Source organism: Leptodactylus fuscus, chromosome 3 (genome assembly GCF_031893055.1).
Source record: "Leptodactylus fuscus isolate aLepFus1 chromosome 3, aLepFus1.hap2, whole genome shotgun sequence".
NCBI classification, from domain to species: Eukaryota; Metazoa; Chordata; class Amphibia; order Anura; family Leptodactylidae; genus Leptodactylus; species Leptodactylus fuscus.
Window position 1 is genome coordinate 213,359,001 of NC_134267.1, and position 24,359 is coordinate 213,383,359.

General features: G+C 45.0%; 1 protein-coding gene across 3 annotated transcripts in view; it reads left to right on the plus strand.

The window, feature by feature from the left end:
* Positions 1 to 24,359, plus strand: part of LPIN1 (lipin 1) — a 122,547-nt gene that overhangs the window by 36,606 nt on the left and 61,582 nt on the right. The window contains exon 1 of one of the 3 annotated variants that reach the window (XM_075269152.1): positions 11,241 to 11,494. The exons of 1 other annotated variant lie outside the window; for it this stretch is intronic. The gene's annotated coding sequence lies outside the window, so the exon portion shown is untranslated. Of the gene's footprint in view, positions 1 to 11,240; positions 11,495 to 12,260; positions 12,400 to 24,359 lie in introns of those variants that run through there. One more of the 3 variants, XM_075269151.1, reaches the window with a different exon arrangement.

Consider the following 24,359-nt stretch of genomic DNA (forward strand, 5'->3'; position numbering starts at 1 on the left):
TGCAAAGTCAAGGGTTCATGACACAGGGAGCTCAGAGCCTGACACTCACAAGAGGTGGGGGATAGGGGAGATAAGATATATAGGTGGGCTTCACACCACATTGGGGTCATTTCATTTCAGCCAGCTGGGAAGAGCTATGTGAGATGAGCTCCTTGGAGGAACAGATGAGTGCAGTTGGGCAGATTTGGTTCAGGAGTGAGGGTGGAATTCCAGGGCCAAACACTGCAGAGTAAGAACCAGTACAGTCCAGAGCCATGTGTAGGGTGGTGGCTTGGAGGTGATAGTACAGCAAAACTGCTTCCAGAAGAGGTTTATGGGAATGTAGATGACGGCCAAGAGTATTGCCAGGGCAGAACTGTTCCTGTTTTTAACCACTTAATATCCATCTGACTTTTCCTGTTCCATGCTCCTGAGCTTTATTGTATGCTTACTGCACATTTACATCCGCCTGTGCTTGTGACGTCATTTCTATGAGAACATGCAGAACACGACCTTACATGATCTTCATTCACAACAAAACATACAACCTCTGGCATGGTTACTTTTCACATCAAGTCTCATCTAAGGCACTGGAAATTTTCCTTTCCCTTTATACTCATTGTAGCTCCAAACCTTTTGTTTACTTCAGCCATTGGCGATGTGCCCGGGCAGACACATGACTGTGTTAGCAATTATGTGTATATTAGGTTTGGAAGTTGCAAAAGATCATTGCTAAACTGTAACATACTGCTCACAATTATGTGTTATCTTATTCTCAATCTTTCACGGTTGATAAAGTAGAAGGGTGGAGCTGCAATGTCTCATGTGTCAGCCAAGTACAGATCTTCTGATCCTATGCCTGATCCCAATGTAAGACACTGCCATAGTATATTATCCTTGTGCTAAACATCATATTATCAGAGTATCTCTTTGACTAGGGCATTGGAGACGTGGTCTGGCTAAACCCAATCCCCATTATACCATCCCCATTATGCCACCAAGGGAGCTGCACCTCAATTGTACCATCCAACCTATTCTACTGTCCCTCTTCACTGCCTCATAACCCAGTCCATTGTCAATTCTCCACTAAAACTCAAGCTCCGGACCTCTCTTTATATTTAGCCACATGGCCATTGTTGGTTACTTGATGCTTTTGAGAAGGAAAAGAACCTAATATAGTCAATGGGGTCTCTCAGGATCCTTTGTTGTCTGGTATTTGGTGGATACACTCTGTTTCTACAATGGAATAGAAGAGTGGAAATTCAGAGCAGACGTGAGCTTCCTCTAATACTTAGTAGGATGTACTACTAAGCGACCTTTGTTATATACTGAGGTTATATAGTAGACAGTTGTCCGGTATGAGTTATAGTAAATCTGACAGGCTAAGATGAATCAGTCTGGGCCCACCTTAATTCCTCCCATCCCATTCTACCATATATATATTACTCATTTAGTCTTTTAAGACTGATGGGTGACGTGTAAGAGTCTGTGCTTTTTTTGGGAAAAAATGCAACCATATTTATTTCTATCCGTTATTTATATGGGTAGGATTTCCATTGGGACACTTGGTATTGCTGCTAAGAGTCCGATCCAAAAAGTTCGTCGCTTGCAAATTTCAAGTCTTTTCCGTTGCCCATTTATCACTCCACAAGGCCTCACATTTATTAAAGGCATGGGTCCTATTTAATAGGCATTTGGAACGCAACTGAAACTGTTTCCCTCTTCCCTGGTGACCCACTAAGAGCCCATTCACACGGGCACAGAGAGGGCGGATTATGGCGCGTAATCCACATCATAATCTGCCCCCTCACAATAGTGGTCTATGTAGACCACCAGGCTACTTTTTCCCGTTTCGGACCATTCATTTGAGCCGACTCCGGAGGGGGAAGTCGCGACAGTCGTGGCAGGTGGGTTTTGACCCAAGAGTGACGCGGCTCCCCGAGTCACTCCCGGTGCCAAAAAACTGCCCTACCGCTACATGTGTGAACTTAGCCTAAATATGCGACATGGACTCTATAGACGGAAGGATCCATGAATCCTGGCAAAGAACTAATCTTTATGGTGAAAGAGATTATAGTAGTATTCAAAGTCCAAGGCAGAAGGTCAAAACTGTATTGGGTAGACCAAGGCCCTGACCATTGTCTTGTGTGATACTCAGATATTTCTAGCAACTATCCATAATATGAAATTACCAATAGGAAATTGCAGACTTTATTTGGTCTAGTAGACGCAGAATCATCATTGTCAGATACATATTTTCATTTTACTTCCTTTATTATTTGCATTATGCATCTAGTCAGATGTTGTTCACGAAACCTGTTTTTCCAGAACTGTCCCATCTGAAGTCAGTGTGTCACTGGGTCAGATATGACACGCTTATTACCACTGTGTATTGTTCTCTCTATGACAATACTTGTTTTGCAATTGTTGTTCAAAAAATACACCTGAAATCTCTATTGTCATTCTTCGGATGCAATTATAGTACCCAACACCGCCCAGAATATTAGCGCAAGACCTGGAGATGTTACAGAGCCTTGTTTGATCTGCACAAATAAAGGATATCCAGCCTTATTACACAGCTGCTTCGTGCAAGAATTATTCTGGTTTCAGGATAGTCCAAACCTGCAAGATATCTGCATTGTGTTGTTTTCTACAGATGCCAGTGATTAGGGTATGCGGCATGTCCAAGGATGTCAGAAGATACAGATGAGATCCTGTAGGACGGACTCGTTTATCAGGGTGGATGAAGGATCTATCTCCTCAAAAAAAAAAAATCTATATGTTTAAGCTACTATTTGAATACTGGTTTTGCAAATTAAGAACAGGGAACAAGCATGCACCAGGCTTGCTTCATTGCTTACCGCGGCCACCTACCTGCCTGCAATTCATCATGCAGACTGCAAACATATTTTAGACTGCGACCTGTACAAATGTATGTTTGCAACTCACCTTTCCTGACACCAGTGAGTACAATGACTTTAAGAGGCAGGCTGATGTTAGTATTCCCAGTGTTAGACTGGGGTGATAGCATACAGGAGCGTAGCTATTGGGGTGCAGAGGTAGCAGCTTCTACTGGGCCTTGGAGGCTAAGGGGGCCCAATGGCTTCAGATTTTGCATCGTGGCTCAGAAACCTCTAGTTACTCCTCTGATAGCATACCCATACCATATACCATCACTTGCTTACACTAGCACATATTCACATAAACAGTAAGTGCTCTCTCCCCTCTGACATATATTAGGATTTGCAAATAAACCTGCACTACAGGTCTTTACTGGCACACACTATATATAATATATACAGCTTGCACAATGAGAATAAATCATATGTACTTCACACACCACCCTGCTCAATGTTCTCGGATTTTGCTTGCCAGTACATTCAGTACATAAAATAAGAGTGTTGTCAATATCCCATCATAAATCATCGGTAGAAAGTAGAAGGATAAAATACTGTAGAAAAGCAAATATAGCATATAAAGTAACGTTAGGAAGTCATTGTACTAAGAGCCTGACACTGAGATGATAGCCAGTGCTGTAGTGCTGAGATGCTGTACTGCAATATGGCTAGGTAGAAGTTAATGGGGTTTCCCGGGTAAAAAATAATTTTTCAAAAAAGGTCTGTTAGTGCTATTAATGGGTTAATAAGTACAACCAAATACTTTTAGCAGAGTTTTGGGGTTTCTCTGGGAGCTCCTGGCATCTTCTGCATTTGTTTACATGGGCAGCTTCCTCTACCCTGATGCATTGCATGATCTGACTCACACTACCTCCCTCTCTCCTTTCCCCTCCCTGTTTCCCTAGCTAGCCCGGCTACAACCAGCCCTTCTCAACTAACTATCTCAGCCCACCCCCCATCCCAGCATACTTACCTGTCTTCCTGTCCGGATCTTCTAGGGAACGGGAAATCACTTCCTTTTGTGGGGCTGGCGGCTCCTTTTCTTGAAGCCTGCCGGCGCCTGCACAATAGGGCCGGAGTGCCGCAATGCGCTGTAGTTCTTGAAGGAAGTGGCGCTCCATGCCCAGAAAATACGCACAGGGGGACGTGTAACATTTGGGAAGGCGCTAAAACTGTAATAGTATCCTAATAGTGCTCCTCCCACAGGTATTAGCCCCCCCCTTCCCGCCCACATACTGTTATTATATTCACAATCACATTATACTTACCTGGTTACTAATGCAGCTCCTGGGACCTGTTCTTGCACCAGGATGTGTGTATCTTCTATTGTGCTCCCCAGTCCCAGCGGCACCATAGCAAAGGTTCCAGGAGTAGAATGGAAGGTGCACACATTCTGTGTCAGAAGAGATCCCGGGAGATGCAATCAAGTAATCAAGTGAGCAGAAAGCGATCTACTGGTATAGGCTACCCTAACAGATCACTCTCAAAAACAGATTACATGCAGCATAGGAGCATTAGTCAGCACCTGGTAAGTCTACAGAGGTCCCCAATGCCTGGGCTGGCCCAGTACCAAGTGATCTACGGCCCTGTACTGGTCTGTGGCCCGGTTATTGGGGATCTCTGGTCTACACAACCAACTTAGACTCCAACTCCGAATCCTTCATAAATGGCTGACGGCCAGGGTCAGACAGAAACAGTAAAACTTCCCAAATTCATAAAAAAGCTATTTAACAAACTATACTTCTAATAATACATGATTAATAATTGTATAATATAGTTCCAAATAATTTGTCATTTCATATTGAAGCCGGAGTTGGTAACTTTTTTCTCACAACTCCAACTCCACCCAAAACTGGCCCCGACTCCAACTCCACAGCCATCATGGTATCCATTCATTTCTACGATATCTCTATCCATTTTGCTTCCATCCTTCTTGTTGTCTTTTCCTGTATCTCCTCCTGATACCTCCTGGCATCAATGATCCGGGGCCTTTTGCTCTTTAGAATATATATATATATATATATATATATATATATATATATATATATTATAGGGAGGTCTTTATGGGGTGCGGGGAGTAGACAGATCTTCCACATTCCAGCGGCCTGTGTTACTATCCTGTCCTGTGGACGCTCAGCCCTCTTGCCTATTCTGCTGTGGTCAGAGAATGAGCTTACAGCATCATTAACAGGCTGCACACATCGACTAGAAAGTGCTGCCCCGCCATATAACAAAGAATGCTGGATCCCTGGCCAGGCTGCCATCTGCTCCTGTAATATTGTAGAGCTGTATGAGACCTCGGAAGACCAGGGACACTCTGCCAGGTTGGCATTTCTGGAGTCCTCTATGAATCCAATGAAAGTTCCAGTTCTGCGGGCACCACAATATGGGAAGAGTCAAACAAATCCTTCATTCCCTGAAATACAACAGCTTATTGTCTCAGACGGAGGTGAAAAGGACAACGGTGTGTAAGATTTCCAGTATTCTGATAGAGTTTGTTCACTTTCTCCTCCAGATTTGTTACATTGTTTGTATATTGTATTGTACTGTCTAGATTTGTTACATTGTTTGTATCATTGTATTGTACTGTCTAGATTTGTTACATTGCTTGTATTCTCTTTTATGCATGTAACATACTGTACTGTTATTGAATGGGGTTTTATTAAATTGATTTGTGCGTTTTTTAGGACACGCCACTGATTTTCTAATTTCATTATTTTTCTACTTAGAAATTTACAGTACAGGTAGAACCAAATGTAGATGTATAATGTGCTTATAATACGGAACTATGATGGAAGTATTCTGTAAATATCCGCATCATGTGACATAAGCATATAGATCATAGTGAGGAGTGATTTTAGAATGCATTGGTCATTGTTATAGGAAATCCTTGGGATACGGACACACGCTATAATAAGTTTTAATGAGCACATCGTTTTGGAGTAAAATTGCTTTGTACTTGCAAAATTTTGCATCTGTGAATAACCAAATTGTCTATGTTTTTCTATGTTTGTGTTTTTTGTCTACATGTGGCTGCCACTACTTGTGTCCATACATCAGAACGTGGCAACAGTGGTATTATTTATCAAAGGGGCTGCTGTTCCTCTATGGGCATTTAATACTAGTTATGGGTAATTTCCAGTGTGGCAAGCTTTTGCCATTGATATGAGGATTACATTAAGCATGTCTTTGTTATTGCTGTGATCCAGGCACTATATATAGCGGTATACTAAGACGTGACAGCAGGTATATGGGACAGCAGGTGCTGTATGCTTAGTGGATAAGGAATTGTCGCTCGGGTCACCTTGCTGATAGATGTCCTTATTTTGTGAAGCTGGATACTTTTACCAGATCCCATTCCCCCCACACTGCATTTCCCTGACTCCACATTCCCACTTTCTTCAGGATAACACTGAAGTCATCAGAATAGAGGAATCGTCCTTGTACAGAGAAGTCTCCTGTATTCCCAGGTGCCTGTGCTGGCAGCGAGGTACAGAGCGCCGCAGAACACAACAAGTACTGCAGCGTCGGCAGGAGATCCTAATCCTCTTATACACCTGCCCTGTATACAGCAATCAGGCACAATGGATATAATAACACTATTATGTCATACGGTAAAGACATTGTAGACGCTCACAGAGCAAGACAGGTGACGACTGCTCTCACCAAAGTTATGGTTTAGATTAGGTTGTCGCTTTGCGCAGATTTATGAAAAGTGTGATTCTGTTCTCTAACATGATTGAAGCAGCTGCAGGGCGACACACGATATTTTGTCGCACAACTAGAGTCGCCATGTAGCCTTAGCTTTAGATCATATAAATAAATTTGGAAATTCTTGTATCTGCTCGTACAATATTCCCATACTCAGTGATGTAACTACCGAGGTAGCAGTGGTAGCGGCTGCCACAGGGCCCGGGACATTAGGGGCCCAGCGACAGCCGCTACCGCTGCGTTTTTTTTCTTTTCTTAATAGGCCGTTACCGGCTGGAGTTACCCAAGCCGGTAATGGGCCCTATTTACTTACCGATCCTGGCAGTGGCCGGGATCAGTAAGTGACGCCATGTGCCCCCAAACATCATTATTATATTTCAGACCCCGAGACCCCAGAGTATAATGATCGGAGGTCCAGGGGAGGTAACGGAGCATAAAAAAATGTGTTACTTTCCTCTCCGGGCAGGTTCGGGCCTACTTCTATGACTCTCCCTGACGTCACATGACCCGGGCCTGCGTCTTTTGAAGTCCCGGGTCATGTAACGTTCTGGGTCATGTGACGTCATTGAAGATGGCCGACACCACGAACGACTGCAGCAGAGCCGGGGATAGGTAAGTAACATTGTATTTTATGTTGGTACCCCCCTTCAGTCTCCCATTATTATACTCTGGGGTCTGAAAAGACATAATACTGCAGGGGCCACTATGGGGCATAATAGTGTGTGCAGGGGCGACTATGGGGCATAATACTGTGTGCAGGGGCCGCTATGGGACATAATAGTGTGTGCAGGGGCCACTATGGGGCATAATACTGTGTGCAGGGGCCAGTATGGGGCATAATACTGTGTGCAGGGGCCACTATGGGGCATAATAGTGTGTACAGGGGCCACTATGGGGCATAATAGTGTGTACAGGGGCCACTATGGGGCATAATAGTGTGTGCAGGGGCCACTATGGGGCATAATACTGTGTGCAGGGGCCACTATGGGGTATAATACTGTGTGCAGGGGCCACTATGGGGTATAATACTGTGTGCAGGGACCACTATGGGGTATAATACTGTGTGCAGGGACCACTATGGGGCATAATACTGTGTGCAGGGGCCACTATGGGGCATAATAGTGTGTGCAGGGTCCACTATGGGGCATAATAGTGTGTGCAGGGGCTACTATGGGGCATAATAGTGTGTGCAGGGGCCACTATGGGGTATAATACTGTGTGCAGGGGCCACTATGGGGTATAATACTGTGTGCAGGGGCCACTATGGGGCATAATACTGTGTGCAGGGGCCACTATGGGGTATAATACTGTGTGCAGGGGCCACTATGGGGTATAATACTGTGTGCAGGGACCACTATGGGGCATAATACTGTGTGCAGGGGCCACTATGGGGCATAATAGTGTGTGCAGGGTCCACTATGGGGCATAATAGTGTGTGCAGGGGCTACTATGGGGCATAATAGTGTGTGCAGGGGCCACTATGGGGCATAATAGTGTGTACAGGGGCCACTATGGGGCATAATAGTGTGTGCAGGGGCCACTATGGGGCATAATACTGTGTGCAGGGGCCACTATGGGGCATAATAGTGTGTGCAGGGGCCATTATGGGGCATAATAGTGTGTACAGGGGACAGTATGGGGCATAATAGTGTGTGCAGAGGCCACTATGGGGCATAATACTGTGTGCAGGGGCCACTATGGGATATAATACTGTGTGCAGGGGCCACTATGGGGCATAATACTGTGTGCAGGGGTTACTAAGGGGCATAATAGTGTGTGCAGGGACCACTATGGGGCATAATAGTGTGTGCAGGGGCCACTATGGGGCATAATACTGTGTGCAGGGGCCACTATGGGATATAATACTGTGTGCAGGGGCCACTATGGGGCATAATACAGTGTGCAGGGGCCACTAAGGGGCATAATAGTGTGTGCAGGGACCACTATGGGGCATAATACTGTGTACAGGGGCCACTATGGGGCATAATACTGTGTGCAGGGGCCACTATGGGATATAATACTGTGTGCAGGGGCCACTAAGGGGCATAATAGTGTGTGCAGGGGCCACTATGGGGCATAATACTGTGTGCAGGGGCCACTATGGGGTATAATACTGTGTGCAGAGGCCAATATGGGGCATAATAGTGTGTACAGGGGACAGTATGGGGCATAATACTGTGTGCAGGGGCCACCATGGGACATAATACTGTGTGCAGAGGCTACCATGGGGTATAATACTGTGTGCAGAGGCCAATTTGGGGCATAATAGTGTGTACAGGGGACAGTATGGGGCATAATACTGTGTGCAGGGGCCACCATGGGGCATAATACTGTGTGCAGGGGCTACTATGCAGCATAATACTGTGTCCAGGGGCCACTATGGGGCATAATAGATAGTGCAGGAATGCGGGAACGGATTCGGTCAGGGCCTTCGGTGGTCGTCAGTCCGAGGGGACATGTCAAAAGTTCGCCACGGGGCCCCGCTGTTCCTAGTTACGCCACTGTTCATACTCATTGTTACTTGTTATCCCATCACATTACGGTTCTACTTGAACACTTGGGTGCCTGCAAGTTGTCTTAAAAATGTGAACCCAGGACCGAGGCAGGCGGAAGCTTCCCCTATAACTTGCACTGGAACACTGTGGCTTAGGCTCGGTGCACATCTGCACACAGGTCTCCGTTGTTCGGGTCCGGACCACTAACACAGTGGTTTCCTGTGGACTCCTATGGACCCCATAGACTATAACAGGGTCCGTCAGGTTACTGCTGCTTTTATACTGAGATCCTCCACAGGACTTTTCTCTCCAACAATTTTCGTTGCTGTCTGTTGTGAGACTCAGATGTGAACCTAGCCTTATTCTGGTGCACCGGAGTAGACCTGAATTATTAAGAGTCTCTTGATACTTTGGTCATCTGAAGCCTATGGAGGAATCGATGACTAGTGTCGGAAACGCCGGTCTTAATAAATTCTCCCTATGAGGTTACTGCAAGTCACAGGTCACTAAGGAGTGCAGTTCTTAAAGGGGTTGTCACAAGATTTAAAGGGGCTCTATCAGCAAAATTATGTTGTATGAGCCCCACATATGCCTGAATAGCCTTTAAAAAGGCTATTCAGGCACCGCTAATCTTATTTTACCCCCCCAAAAAAAACGAATATGCAAATGATACATACCGTGCACGGTCGGCAGTTGTGCACTGTCCGACATCATCTTGCTATCACGCCTTCCTCTTCTTTCTTCTTCCAGCGACGTCCTCCTGTCCTGGCTCTTTCACATCTTGATCTTCTGTTCTTCCGGAATGAAGAGGTTCGCGAGTGTACTGCGCATGTGCAGTACGCTTGGGTAGTTCTAAGGGGAACTTAGACCTACATCAAAAATGGCCCCGGAGCTTGTGCAGTAACGCTCCAGAACCTTAGACTAGGACTAGGACTAGGTCGCGCTTCATCTAGTCATGGAGCCATTGGAAAAGCTCTATAACTTCTCAGAAACAGGATGCTTAGTGAGGGGTCACTATTTTATGTATCACAATGGGGTTGAGGGGTTGCCATGGCTTTCCCAATTACACATAGGAAGCCTATGTGCAATATACTGCAGTGCTATGTATTACAGTACATTGCACTGGAGATCAGCAGGTTCAAGTCCCCTTGTAAGACAGGTAAAAAGAAAACAATACACATTTTTTTTCCAAAAAACACCATTTAATTTAAAATGAACATAATGTAAATAAAATAAACTAGCATGTTAGGGACTGAGCATTAACGTACAAACTACCTTGCGTCCTAAAAGGGTTAATGTTACACATGGTTTCCCAAAAATGTTTAATTCACGACCTATACTTTGGCAGATGAGCGCTGCCTAAGCACTGCTGCCACTGCACACGTCATGTGACGTCATGTTCATCAGTCACATGGCCTGATCACAGCTCAGTCCCATTCAAGTAAATGGGATGAGCTGCGATACCAAGCACAGCCCCTATGCAATGTACAATACTGTGCTTAGGAAGTATTGAAGAGGCTGCAGCACCCACTTGGGGTGTGGGACTCCTAATAAGTCCCCAAAACCCCTTTAACAATTTCACCTGTAAAATTAAGGAATTGCGCCAAATGCTACACACAGTTTTACCTGCTCTCAACTGCACCATGTGAATGCATCCTTGTTAGTCTTGTTTAAGCTCTGGTCATCCAACTTTCACCCAACTTTCTAGACTCCTGAATGGTAGGCATGGTTGAGAACATCAGGGGGACCAATAATGGAAGCCATTAGTTTTCACCCAGCTTTTCTAGACTCCTGACACTGGCAAGCACAGCGGTATTCACACACATGATATAATGGTCAAGTGTAACTGATGAACTTGAGAGTGATTTGGAGGTAGGGGGCGCTGTCCTCTGGGGCACAATGGCTTGCAGTCCCTTACAGATACCTTGCAGTCAGTAAGCATCAGGTGACAGGCTTGTATTCGTCCTGTACACTAGTCAGGATTAGTCATGTCCCGGGGCATAGGCTGACAGCTCTGCACACACTGCTGATGTATGGGGCTGAGCTCTGCAGCCCTGTGATAGGCTGCCTGGATCACCTCAGCCCCCTCCCCACACCTCAGTCATCTCCAGCATGGGAGCAGACACTCCTGCCCTCACTGCCTTACAGGATGCCCGGCTGCCTGCACCACCTACCCCGGCACCTCTCCTAACCCCTGCCCGGTCACCCTGAAGCCCGGCACGGTAGGAGCTGTCTCCTGAGGAGCCGCCATTGCAATGCAGGCCAGAGACGTGTAGGGTGCGCTGTGCCTGCCGGATGTCGGAGCCCCCCTAGTGCCCCCCACTGCTGCTACTGCCGGGGCCTCCGCCGAGGGGCTGGGGGGAAACAGGGGGTCGTAGGAGCGGGATCATCTTACTGCACTGACCACCAGCTGTAAGTAATGCTGTCACTGCATTCAATGGATGTCTGTGTGAAGCAATGCGATGTGTCTGTCTCCATGTATACATCCTGTGCCTGCAATCCCAGCCTGCTCAGTCCTGTATACAGTGTACTCATGTCAGATGGCTACAAAGAAGGTTTATTGATGTGATACATTGTTACAATGAGCTAGTCACTGCCTGGAATCTGATCTATCTATCTATCTATCTATCTATCTATCTATCTATCTATCTATCTATGTATCTATCTATGTATCCTAGTCTTATCTATCTATCTATCTATCTATCTATCTATCTATCTATCTATCAATCATCTATGTATCTATCTGAGATGTAACTCCTAGCTCCTGGGCCCCAATGTAAAACATGTTATGGGACCCTACCCATCCTGTTCCAGTTAGAATAGTGTTATATTTTAAGGACCTATGGACCCCCCGGTCTATCTATCTATCTATCTATCTATCTATCTATCTATCTATCTATCTATCTATCTATCAGATCCTTTGTCTCACTGTATATGGGGATCCTATACATGAACCTATGTCTGACCTGCTACATTGCTCCAGTCGGTGACTGTGCACACTATGTCCCGGGGGTCTGCAGGTTAGGTCTGGTTATTCTCTGTATACTGCTGCACAGATCTCTAGGACCCTGCTGTCATTGCTTCCTGAGGGTGGAGAGAAGGACAAGGAGGTTGGTTCTCTCTTTGTGATGTGTATATTTTCCTTTAAACTCAGCCTTGTTTCGCAGGGTGTCATTGGCTGTGTCTGGTTAGGGGCTGGTACCTGTGTGCTGGTGGGAAGGGCTCCCCTGGTGTATTTTGGGTACACTGACAGCTGATGATCAGGATCTGTACATAGCGCTGATATCCTGTATACTTCTAATCTCCTCCAGGGCTATGTAAGTCACAGTTCTGGTCACATCTACATTTCACCGTATTCTATAAGCGCTGCCGTTTTGCAGGGACAGGCCCTTGTTTAACCCATATCCTTCATAGTGAATGTCCCAGTTTTTTGTGTGAGGTTTCTATTCATTGCTGTGAGCTCCTAAGCTTGTATTTGTAGAATATGTATATTTGTCTGGTGTTTGTAGCTTTCAGTATTTCCCTTTCTGTGGACCAGAATGGAAATCCACAAAATAGTAAGGGGTCTCAGAGAGTCACTAAGGCATGATGTTGGGGTGTGGGGTTCAGATGCCAGAAATAAGGGTTCTGGACTTGGCTAAATGCAAACTTCTCTGGATTTTGGCCTTCGTATTGGCACCAAAGCCTACATGTGTTTATAGTATTTTGCTGCACATTTACACTTTATATTTTAATGCATGAAATCTGGATAAAAATTGTGCATGTGCACGACCCCTTTAGGTTTGGATGGAAACAACCAGGCATGTGAAGGATCCACTTTTCTCTCTGCATGATTGTCGCGGAAAACACATGGACCCCATTATAGTCGATGGGGTCTGTGTGGTTTCTAAGCTAACCACTTTTTAATGCATTCAGTATTCTGTTCAGGGGGTCCCCAAGCGGAGTACCGAACACAGATGTGAACCGGGCCTTATATTAGTGCACCTTAGTTTTCTTGTTATTATGATCTGTAAATCTATTGGACTAAATATTTTGGGTCTGTGCATGTTGCATTTATATGTATATGTCAGGAGGATTGGCCACGAGTGATGTCGACACTATACGCCACTATACGCCACTATATAGCAATACAGTGACATACGCTGCCCAGAGGCTATGGAAGCATATACCGCTCTGACTCCACTATTTCATACAGCTGAAATAAAACTGATGTTTAGCACCCTGATACAGAACACTTTTGATCTAATTGGGATCTTTGAATACATTTGGTCAGGTGATGTCACATTCCTTGATCTCAGCTCAGTCCCATTCGAGTGAAAGATTGAATGGGACTCTGGCAGTGCTCCTCCTGTTCCTCCTTGCACAAAGGCAGAGGTAGCGGTCCTGCTGCTGGGTTGTTGCCCTCCTATGGCCTCCTCCACATCTCCTGGTGTACTGGCCTGTCTCCTGGTAGCACCTCCAGCATGTCACATTGCACCACAGACCATCCAGGAGTTGGCAGAGGCTTTAGTCCAGGTCTGGGAGGAGATCCCTCAGGAGACCATCCACAACCTCATCAGGAGCATGCCCAGGCGTTGTAGGGAGGTCATACAGGCACGTGGAGACCACACACACTACTCAGCCTCATTTTGACATGTTTTAAGGACATTACATCAAAGTTAGGTCAGCCTGTAGTGTGTTTTTCCACTTTAATTTTAGGGGTAACGTCAAATCCAGACCTCTATTGGTTAATACATTTGATTTCCATTGATGATTTTTATGTGATTTTGTTGTCATCACATTCAACTTTGTACAGAACAAAGTATCCGATGAGAATATTTCATTCATTCAGATCTAGGATGTGTTATTTGAGTGTCCCCTTTATTTTTTGAGAAGTGTATATATTTTTCCCTGTATATAAAGAAGTGCCCTCCCCTCCCTTTACCCTTGGCTCACCATATTCTGAGAAGTGTGATACGAGATGACCAGCTTTAAAAGAAAATTTGGTTTTGTGATACTCTGTCATGCTGTGTTTATCCAGTACGTGTCCATGTGCTGCCACCCAGTGATTGTTTTATGAATTGCAGTTTTTAAAGGTTTTGCTAGAATTTCATGATATTGTCTTGAATTTGTTTAATGAGAAATTGGTTCTTTAACCAAATTCCAGTTAAAGTAACGGAGGACACTTTGATTATATGCTCCTGTAGCTATTGGTGGCAGATATATCCCTGAGACACTTATTTATGTTCAGTATGGGGGTCCTTTAAATGGAGAGCTTGCTCGACTGTTCCATAACTCCCATTAACTTGACATGTGTGGTCCTATGGGGGGGCCAAAACAAGAGCCGGGTCCTTAGTTCTTTTAGTAGTTGGAGGTCCCAGATATGCAATAAATACAAGGATAGGGCAAATATTAATTTTGTGAAATAGTTAGAGCCCCCCTTTAACATTCTACTGCTTGTTTTTCTCATTTGTTGCAATATCTCCCATTCATCTGCTTGCCACTAAAATAACCATATTCTGATAAATGGAACTCCTTTTCACTAGCATGCAACAATCTGCTGTGTGTGCATATGTCCTTATATTGTACACAATGGTTTTCCTGCTAGGACATGTCGTATACTGAGCGCTGCTGCATACCATGGTTGTGCAGGATACACAGGATTCAGTTGTGGAAAGTCCCTTTAACCACATGATGTGAATATTTCATAGGCTCCGGTTACATTAGGGTTTAGCGATCAGACGAGCAGATTACAAGAACAATTAGAGAATCTGCTTTAAGTACAGACACATTGAGAGCTTAGGTTGTGGTTCGTAGTACTGTCCTAATGGGGAGGTAATGGCCTCATGGTTACTACAACGTCTCCCTCTCTGTACACATATACAGAATGCAGGCGGCATGTTATAGAGCAGATTGATGTATGGCAGTGGCGCAACTACATAGCAGCCACTATTTGGCCCGCAACATTAGGGGGTCCGCTTTTTAATTTTTTCAAATATGGGATTACTGTGGTAGGTAATGGCCGATATTGCCCATGGAAACCTCTGCTTCTACCTAATGTCTACCTGTAGGGGGCAGTACTAGTAAAGGGTGCAGGGACTGTATGGGGACAGTTACCATTTGGGAGAAATATAGTGTTTTGGTAGCCATTAAAGCAGGCCGGCCCTGCTCATCTTGGCATCTTGGTTTCAACCTTTGTAGCACCTGAAGGAGATGATGGACACATTACAAGATGTATTTTTCTTTCTCTCACTCCATCAGACTAAATTTCATGCAGGCCTATGGAGTCAAAATTAATTTTGGCTGGAGTAGGAGTCAGAAGAAAATTTACCCACTGTGACAACATTAAAATAAAATGATGAATGTTTTGTAATTATATTCTGTAATTATTAATATTGTATAATTATGTATAATTAGATGTACAGTTTGTTACCTATTCAGATACTAGATTTTTAATGAATTAGAGCAGTCTTTCTCAAAGTGGGTGATAACGCCCCCTTGTGGGCGCTGGAGGCCTATAGGGGGGCAGTAAAGGGCACAGAGAAGATTGGGGGGCGTTGAAGCGGTTTAGGGGGGGCGATGGCTAATTTAAAGGGGTGGTATCATAACAATAATTCTTATCTATACTGCTTGTTAATGTGGATGTAAGACTTTTCCTAAATACACTGCTTCAGCAAAACTGCTTTGTTTGTCCACTATCTTACTTTATTCACTTCATTATGGACACTAGCACCTGGCCCCCTGCTCATTGCTGAGGGAGCCACATGACGTAGCTCCCTGCTGTGTGGGGGCTGAGTGTACGGAGCCAGCCTGTGTCTGCACCACACATACACATCACATACACATCACCTAGCTCCCTGCTGTGAGATAGAGGGGTGTGTGTGGAATAGGATATGTACTTCTTCAGTTGGTATCAGAGTAGGAGTCGTAGTCAGAGTTGGAGTCAGTATTTTGGCCAACCCACTCCACAGCCCTGATTTCTCTTGTAATAAAGGGATCCGAAATGTTTGGTCTCCTCTTCCATGTTCCTGAGGTTGGTGGTACCATCATATCCCCTTTTCTTAGATATATGTGATAATCCTTTGTCAGGGTCTGGGGTTGCTTGTGGGGTGGCATAGACACACAAGTCCAGTTTCTTTAGTCCAAAAACAAAGGTAGAATTTATTTTCACTCAAAAAGGTAGTGCAGCAAGAAAAGGAAGCAATACAAAAATAAATCCCTGCCCGGCTAGGCTCTAACTAAACATAGAATAGGTTACCTCACCTAGAATTACAGAAATCCAAAAAGCCAGTAGAATCATTCAGGAAACGGCTCCAAAAATATGGCCTCTCTGTCAGCTCTCCAGCCAAACTGCCCAAGTGTTGCTGCTGGAGCTAACTTCTTAAGCCTCCTTGACGAGGAGACTCTCTGCAGCTGAGTCGCTGCTGGAACATCCCCAAAGTGTGGACTGGAGGGGGGTGGAATGACAGGTCCCACTACCAACCTATCTGCCATTCCTAAAAATCCAATCCAATAACCGGAACTCTGAAATAACCCTCAGCAGACAATAGTTATCTGCTGAGAAACGTTCTTTCTGGAGTTTTCTCATCTCACCCACCTTAGTAGTCTGGGTGAGATGTACACCCCCTCCATTACCTGACCAGCCATCGACTTACACCTTTTTATCATTTTTATTTTTTATTATATTTAATTTTTTTTTTTTTTTTGCAGCACACTCGTCTAGATCTCTGTACTTCTTTCTGCTGCTTGAGCACACAATGCTCTTTCATGACCCTTTCACCACCTTATAAGTCAGTGTATATACCATAGCACACTAATATGTAGGTCGCTCATTAAAACAGACATGTCTTATCATTGCTTATGTTAGGATGGCAGTTGTCAGCAGAATTTTTTGGCTTGCTTTGGGAAGCACTAACAAGCTATGAGAAGCTTAGCCTTGGGGAACTTGTCATATACAATCATATACTATAGTAGATACAGTATTACCAAATCCTTAAAGGGAACCTGTCATGTGGAAAATGTAGTGTAATCATGTTATAGAGCAGGAGGAGCCAAGCAGTTTGTATAATTGTGTAGGAAAAATGTATTATAACTTGCTATTTATTTAGTGAAATCTCTGCTTTTTATATGCTGAGAAGTGCAGGAGGCGGAGCCTCTCTCTATGACTAGCTGTCAATCACTGATAGCTCCACCTCCTGGACTGCTCAACTTAGAGCAGAGATTGCAGTGGATAACTGGGTGGGGAGACTGAATCTTTTTCCAAAAACATACATCTATTTGCTCAGCAGCTCCTGCTCTATAACATGCTACCTACAGGTTGAATAATGATAGGGTCCCTTTAAAAAAAAAAAAAAAAAAAAAAAGTTCAATGCATATGACTTTATCATGACATGGTCAGGAGTAAGAGGAAAAGGGGACCAAAGGTCCGTTGAGGGAGAACCGCGCACACTGGTATGTTTAAGAAGATGGTAAACCAGGGTCCAATCACATAGGGTTTATTGGGTAGTTAAAAATACAGCATATAGCACGACGCATTTCGGGCCTTACACTGGCCCTTTCTCAAGTGCAAAAGGAGTAACACAGCGTGAGAGAAAGTCTCATGGAGAAGTCAGAGCTGGACTACCTCCAAAAACCATCAGTTGCGGCACTGTCCATCCTGTACGACTAAATTCTGCCCTAGACATTTCTTCATAGGTTTCAATATATTTCCTAGTAAGTAGCGTAGCACTGACTTCTAAGATCGGCGCCAGCCCTGCAGATGACGTAACACCAGGCCACAGTTCAGACACTGAGGTATTTTGACATGTTGCATGTATAAAGGCAGATGTCTCGGTGATGAGAAGAGGGCATTGTTACCCCAGATGGGTGGGAGTCTGGAGGAAACCATGCCAGGATCCTGTTTACTGGGAATGGATGTTGTGTCTTTGTGTGTTTGTCTCTCTTAAAGACATCAACATTTAAGGCACGTCAGCCATTGTTCAGGCACCCCGTGAGGGGACATGTGGAGAGAGACTATAGCGGGGGAATATTGCTGGCACTTGTGCTAGTTACATCATTCTGCCACTCGCTTCTCTTGTTTGCAAGCTTTTTGTCTCCATTATTTTGGTGAATATACTTGGATTGAAGTCCTTGTGCATTGTATGCTGTAGTTGGTGGCAGGCAGTGAGCCTGTCAGGGCAATGCTGTGGTCTGTGACTACGGCTTAGATACAGTACCTGCAGGGTATACTAAAACACATGCATGCTAGGCTTAGCCTGACCACTTCGACCCCTCCAGTCCTGAATAGTCCTGAAAACCCAATTATTTGGTATATAGAACCACCCTAGTGCACTGAACTCAGTGCCCTGATAACTATGCCAGGTAGCTGACCTCCCTTGTGGTCCTGGAGTCAACGCAGACGCGTGAAGACCTCTAGTATATTTATTCACTTGCTATAACCCACGACTTCGTCCGCTGTCCCCTCACCCTTGCGCAAAACACCTGCAGCGCAGCCTGTGGCCCCCCACGGCCGTTTCGTTGCAGCCGGCGCGGGCCCCTCACGCAGCATCATGGGCCGGGACCCTCCCATTTCCCCCCCCCAACCGCACCTCCCAGCCCTCCCCCCCCCCTTTTAGGGATTACAGTCACCTCCAACATCTACCCCTTCTCCCCACCAGCACCCACCCGTGACCCCGGTTACCCTGCCCCCCCCCCTTTCCACATGTGCAATCTGGCCCCCCTCCCCCCTACTTACCTTCCAACCCCCCCCCCCCCCCGGCCCCCTCCGTAACCCTCAGCACCTCCCCAAACCACCAATCCCCCCCCCCCGGCCCCTGCCCATCACCTGTTGCAACCCCCCCTAATATATGGCCGGCCGGCATGTCAGCAGCGTTCGGAAGCATGCGGGCAGCCGCCATGTTGAGCAAAGGGTCCCCGCATGCTGACCACGCCCACAATTCGGTGCAAACCTATGGGGCCGCTGTGCTGGCTCCCTATCCCACCAACACACCGTCATGCACCAATAGGAGTGGCGTGTAACTACCTGTGCTGACGTCATGCCTGGCCCGAAGGCGGAGCAGGAGACAACTATTGAGGGTCGCGGTGGCGTTTTGGAGTGAATGAGACACTTTTAAAGTAACCTATGTATCCGTCCTGGCCAATATGTAGGTGTGTGTGAAATTTCTATGAAATCCATTCAGCCGTTCGGGTGTGATTGAGGAACAAACATCCAAACACACGGATAGGACTATATTGAAATAATACAGACTGTCATAAACAGGCCTGTATTCTGCTGTTAAGCACTAAACTAACCTGTTGTGTTCCTGCTTGTAACCGGGATCCTCGTGATGTAATTCCTCCAATTAACGTATTCAGAAACAGTGTACTGGGGCTTTTTATATGTGCAGGTTGGGCAGCCATCTTTGTTTTGTCCTCTTTTTAGTGGGGGGACCAAGCAATGATCACTGTGTTCTATGGTGATGCCTTGCATCCGTCATAGCAGGGCAGGCAATGGCGCCATTATGTGACAAGGATTTTAAATGTCTACCGTCTGTCTGCCCTAAGTTGTAAAGTTATTTGTTACACAGTGGGTATGGACACAGCATGGCACTGAACTGATTTGACTTGGGGTTAGTCTTGGAGTCGTTGTCATTCATGCTTTAACTTTTGTAGGGAAATCTGGACTCTGCTGAAGGGAACAACCAGGTCTCTAACTCAGGAGAAGTCGAAGTTTAGTGGAAGATGACCTAAACAGCTCAAAAGACGTGATGAAAGGAGCAGGCAGTGAACAAGCTGAGGTCAGGACAGGTGGAGTTCGTTCTTGATGCCATACAAGCAGACGTTAGGGCAGGTGCTCAGAGTCTCTATAGTATTCAGGCAGAGGTCAGAGTTGTGTAAATGGACAGAAGTCAGGACCAAACCATAAAAAAACAACTTTGCAGGACATTAGCAAATCAAGAACCTCACATAAATAAACCAAGGACTCGGGTGGCTGACCAGATATTGGTTACGGAGTGAGTACACTGTTGCCCTTTAAGACCTGGGCAGGGAACATGGGCGCCCTGCGTCATTGTGGAGCAGAGGAGGATGAAACAACAGCCTGAAAGGTAGAGTAGTGACAGAGGGGGGTGACAGTCATGAGAAGATGTTGTGATGGAAAATATTTATTTTGTTCATTTTTCGTGAGATTAGAAGCAGATGAATATTACATAGTGGATTTTTTTTTAAAAAAAATTATTATTATTTTTTTTAATGTAGTTTATGAGCCCCATATAGGGATCACAATGTACATCTTTTTTCCCTATCAGTATGTCTTTGTAGAAAGGGAGGAAATCCACACAAACACGGGGAGAACATACAAACTCCTTGCAGATGTTGTTCCTGGCAGGATTCAAACCCAGGACTCCAACGCGCTGCAAGGCTGCGGTGCTAACCACTAAGCCACCGTGTTGCCCCCACATAGTGGAACCTATTATCTCCTCCATACAGGTATACGATCTTCCTATATATAGTATCTCTATATGGCTATACTTCTTTACCTCAGAATGACAGCCTGAACTCTGAGGTAAGGACAGATCTGTCCCAGTCTATACTTTCTTTAGACAGATGACTGTAGGATTTTCAGTCATTTTTCTCAAGATACTTAGTCTAAGTTTGGCCAAGTAAGTTCTGCGGCTGTCGGAGAGAATCTAGTCAGTGTCTGTATCCAGTGGTCACATAACTTGTGGCGAGATAATTATTGCCATATTTATTCAGATTTATAAACCCTTATGTTCTCTGGATCTCTTCACAGAGTCAGGGCCTTAAAGGGGAGTCTACCGCCACACTTGTCCCAGTGCAATGAATAGCAGTCCTATGTATGGCAGTGTATAAATTTAGTTATTGGTGCACCAGGAGTGTGCCGAACCCTCTGGTGCGACGGTTGTCAACATGTCCATACTGGAGCCATCATTACAACTCCTATCCTACATGAGTCACGGTGACTGATGATTCCCTGCTTTCTATGTGATCCCCCACATACTGGATGTAGGCTGTGGGTGTATGTCAGTCATGTATATAATGGGTGTATGTCAGTCATGTATATAATGGGTGTATGTCAGTCCACATGCTGAAACGCATCACTGTAAGCGCCACCTACAGTTCTGAGATGGAGGTGTTTCTAGGACATGCAGGTCATTTGTACACTGTGTATCTTGAGATCAAGAACTGGAGGTAGCAACAAGCACAAGTATTGCCAGAGTACATACATGTTAGCACCTTAGATGGTGTTCCCTGAAGGTATTTCATTAATGATTCACCTTACTATATATTGATAGGAATCCTGAATACACTACTTATATCAAATCTGAAGAAATGGCAAAGGCTAGTGTCCAGATATAGAACAACTAAAGAAGGCTTCCAAAATGGTCACATCATAGGTAGTCAGGTTACCCTAGCCGAATGTCCTTACTCTACCTAAAGGGTTTTTGACTTTGATGATAGAAGCCGGGTTGGTTAAATCCCTCCGCCTGGGCCCTCTGTTTAATAGCAGCCCAAGGAATGGAAAGATGGCAGTACTTGGGGGTTATGGGAACTGGTGAGTGATGTTCACCTTGTATTAGGCTCCGTTCTCACGGAGTAACGCTCCGCTCATTCTGACACGTAAATACGTTCAAAGTGAGCAATGTAAAACAGAATCCCATTGACTTCAATGAGTTCAGTCTTACGTGTGCTACCCATTGAAGTCAATGGGGGGCTTTTTTACCTATTGCTTTCAATGTGGTACGCGCGTATCACATTGAAAGTAATAGGTAAAAAAGCCTCCCATTGAGTTCAATGGGTAGTGTGCGTAAGACAAAACCCATTGAAGTCAATAGGATTCTGTTTTACAGCGCTCACTTTGAACGTGTTTACGTGTCAGAATGAGCGGAGCATTACTCCGCGTGAAAGCAGCCTGACACGTGTTTACGTGTCTAAATGAGTGGCACGTTACTTCGTGAGAACGGAGCCTTAGTCTTGTATGTAAGTGGTCTTCATTATAATTCATAATTTTAAGACCATGGATCCCCCCAATCGACCCCCATCAGTTGTGAGGATTTCATAGTCCTGTCCCCCGCTCAGGTGTTCAGTTAAGTTATTTCTGACAACTGCATGTGAGTGTATCCCTGTTTTTGAGCTCCCTTAGTTGTCAGTGTTTTCTTATTATTTTGGTTTCCATATGTATCTGTGGGTCATAGCTTTCAGAATACTTGACAACTCTTCTGAAACTTCCAGGAGGCTTTTGGAAAGAACCTGTCAGACTCCTGGAAGAATTAACAAACCTCCTGGGCTTCATCAAAAGGGACTGTCACCTCTCTCCCCACCTAAAAAAAAGTTGGTGTAACAGTCTTGTTTCTTCCAGAAAGTATCTAGATTAATACAGACTGTCTATAATAAGTTTGCACTGTGTCTTTTCGACAGTATTAGTACATTTCCCCCCACTGTGTTTTCTGTATTTTTTATTCCATACTAAGGATGATATTGCATTCATTTTGACAGCTGTAGCTGCAAGTTGAGTCTTTTGTGTACCATACAAAATCCATCTTTTCTGAGTTTCCTACAATAAAAATAAGATAAGATAATATAATCCTTTAATAGTTCCACCATGGGGAAATTCAGTGTGTTACAGCAGCATGAAAAATACAGTAACATAGTACAAGAAAGAATACATACAAGCTCATAACAGATAGAAAAGATACTAGGAGTCATAGCAACTAGGAAGAAAAATGAAAGACTCAGGATCATTTAGTTCTCTGTGCGGAGTGATCTTCGCTTATTCTGATGTTGATTATACAGCCTGACTGCGGTTGGGTGGAAGGATCTCCAATAGCTCCTTCTCACACTTGGGGTGAAGTAGTCGATCACTGACAGTACTGCCCAGTGCTATCACAGTCTCATCCACCACCATTTCCTTGGTCTTCCCAGCGTTAATCCTGAGGTGGTTCCTCTGACACCATTCCACAAAGTTCCAGTTTAAGTCTCTGTATTGTCATTGTATCGATGTTCTTGAGTTTTTTTCGAGTTGTCTGTTCATGTCTCATATTTCGGACAACCGAAGCAACCGCTGTTCTGAATATTATATTGTGTACCTTAGCACTTAGTGCATGAACCACGCAGAGGCACAGAACTTTACCTTCACTTTTTCAATGGCTTTTGTTGTGTTATATGATAAAATATCACGCTGCCGCACGTTATAAAGATAACCTTTGCTATATCTGTACCTCACAATTTAATAAGCAGAATCATAATAAGTATACGGTGACTACAGAGCCATCATTGCTCCTTGCACTCCTCCACTTCCCACTGAGTGCTGTCCTTATGTGTTCTCAGAGGGTAGGACAAGTTGTTTGTTTGCTATGGCTGCTGGCACGTGAGCTCGCGCTTTCAATGACGGCTTTTCAAGCGAATCAACAACAAAGGCAAGCCCTGAAGTTCTGGGCATGAATGTACACAAGGGTGTTACAGACAAGACTCTTATACAAGCTCTCTGAGGCTGTGTGTATGGCTATGTATAGCTCTGCTGTATCTCGTACACCTGCAGCAGAAGAGTCTGCATTGTATAGGGTGGTATATATAGTACAAACCTGCAACATCAATTAACATGGTGGTCAAATTACTCTGCAGAGTTTTTATTTTTATGCAGCATGTGGATGAGATTTTGTATTCATTGTGGGGATTTTATGAAGACTGGGAAGTCTTAAAGGGATCCTATCATTAAAATAAATTTTTTTCTGACTAACCTGTAGGAATAGCCTTAAGAAAGGCTATTCTTCTCCTATCTTTATATGTCTTTTCTGCGCTGCCGTTTGGTAGAAATCCTTGTTTTCTTCGGTATGCAAATGAGTTCTCTTGCAGCACTGGGGGCGTCCCCAATGCTGCAAGAGAACTCTCAAGCAATGCCTCTATCTTCTTCTGGAATGCCTTCTTCCAGTGCTGGGGGGTCAAACTTCTACGCATGTGTAAGTCAGCTCTGCCGTCGGGCCTTGGGCAGAGCCGACTGCACATGCGGGCAGCCATTTTTTTGTGGCCGCTTACATGAGCATGCGCGGTATGCTCCTGTACTTCATTGCCCGAGGCCCGACTTGTGCATGCATACAAGTTTGACACCCCCCCCCCCCAAATGCCAGAAGAAGACATGTGAAGAGGCTGTTCCAGAAGAAGATAGAGGTGTAGCTGGAGAGTTCTCTCGCAGCATTGGAGATGCCCCCAGTGCTGTTTGAGTGCTGGGAAACGCCCCCAGTGTTGCAAGAGAACTAATTTGCATACCGAAGAACACCAGGATTTCTACCGAACGGCGGTGTGG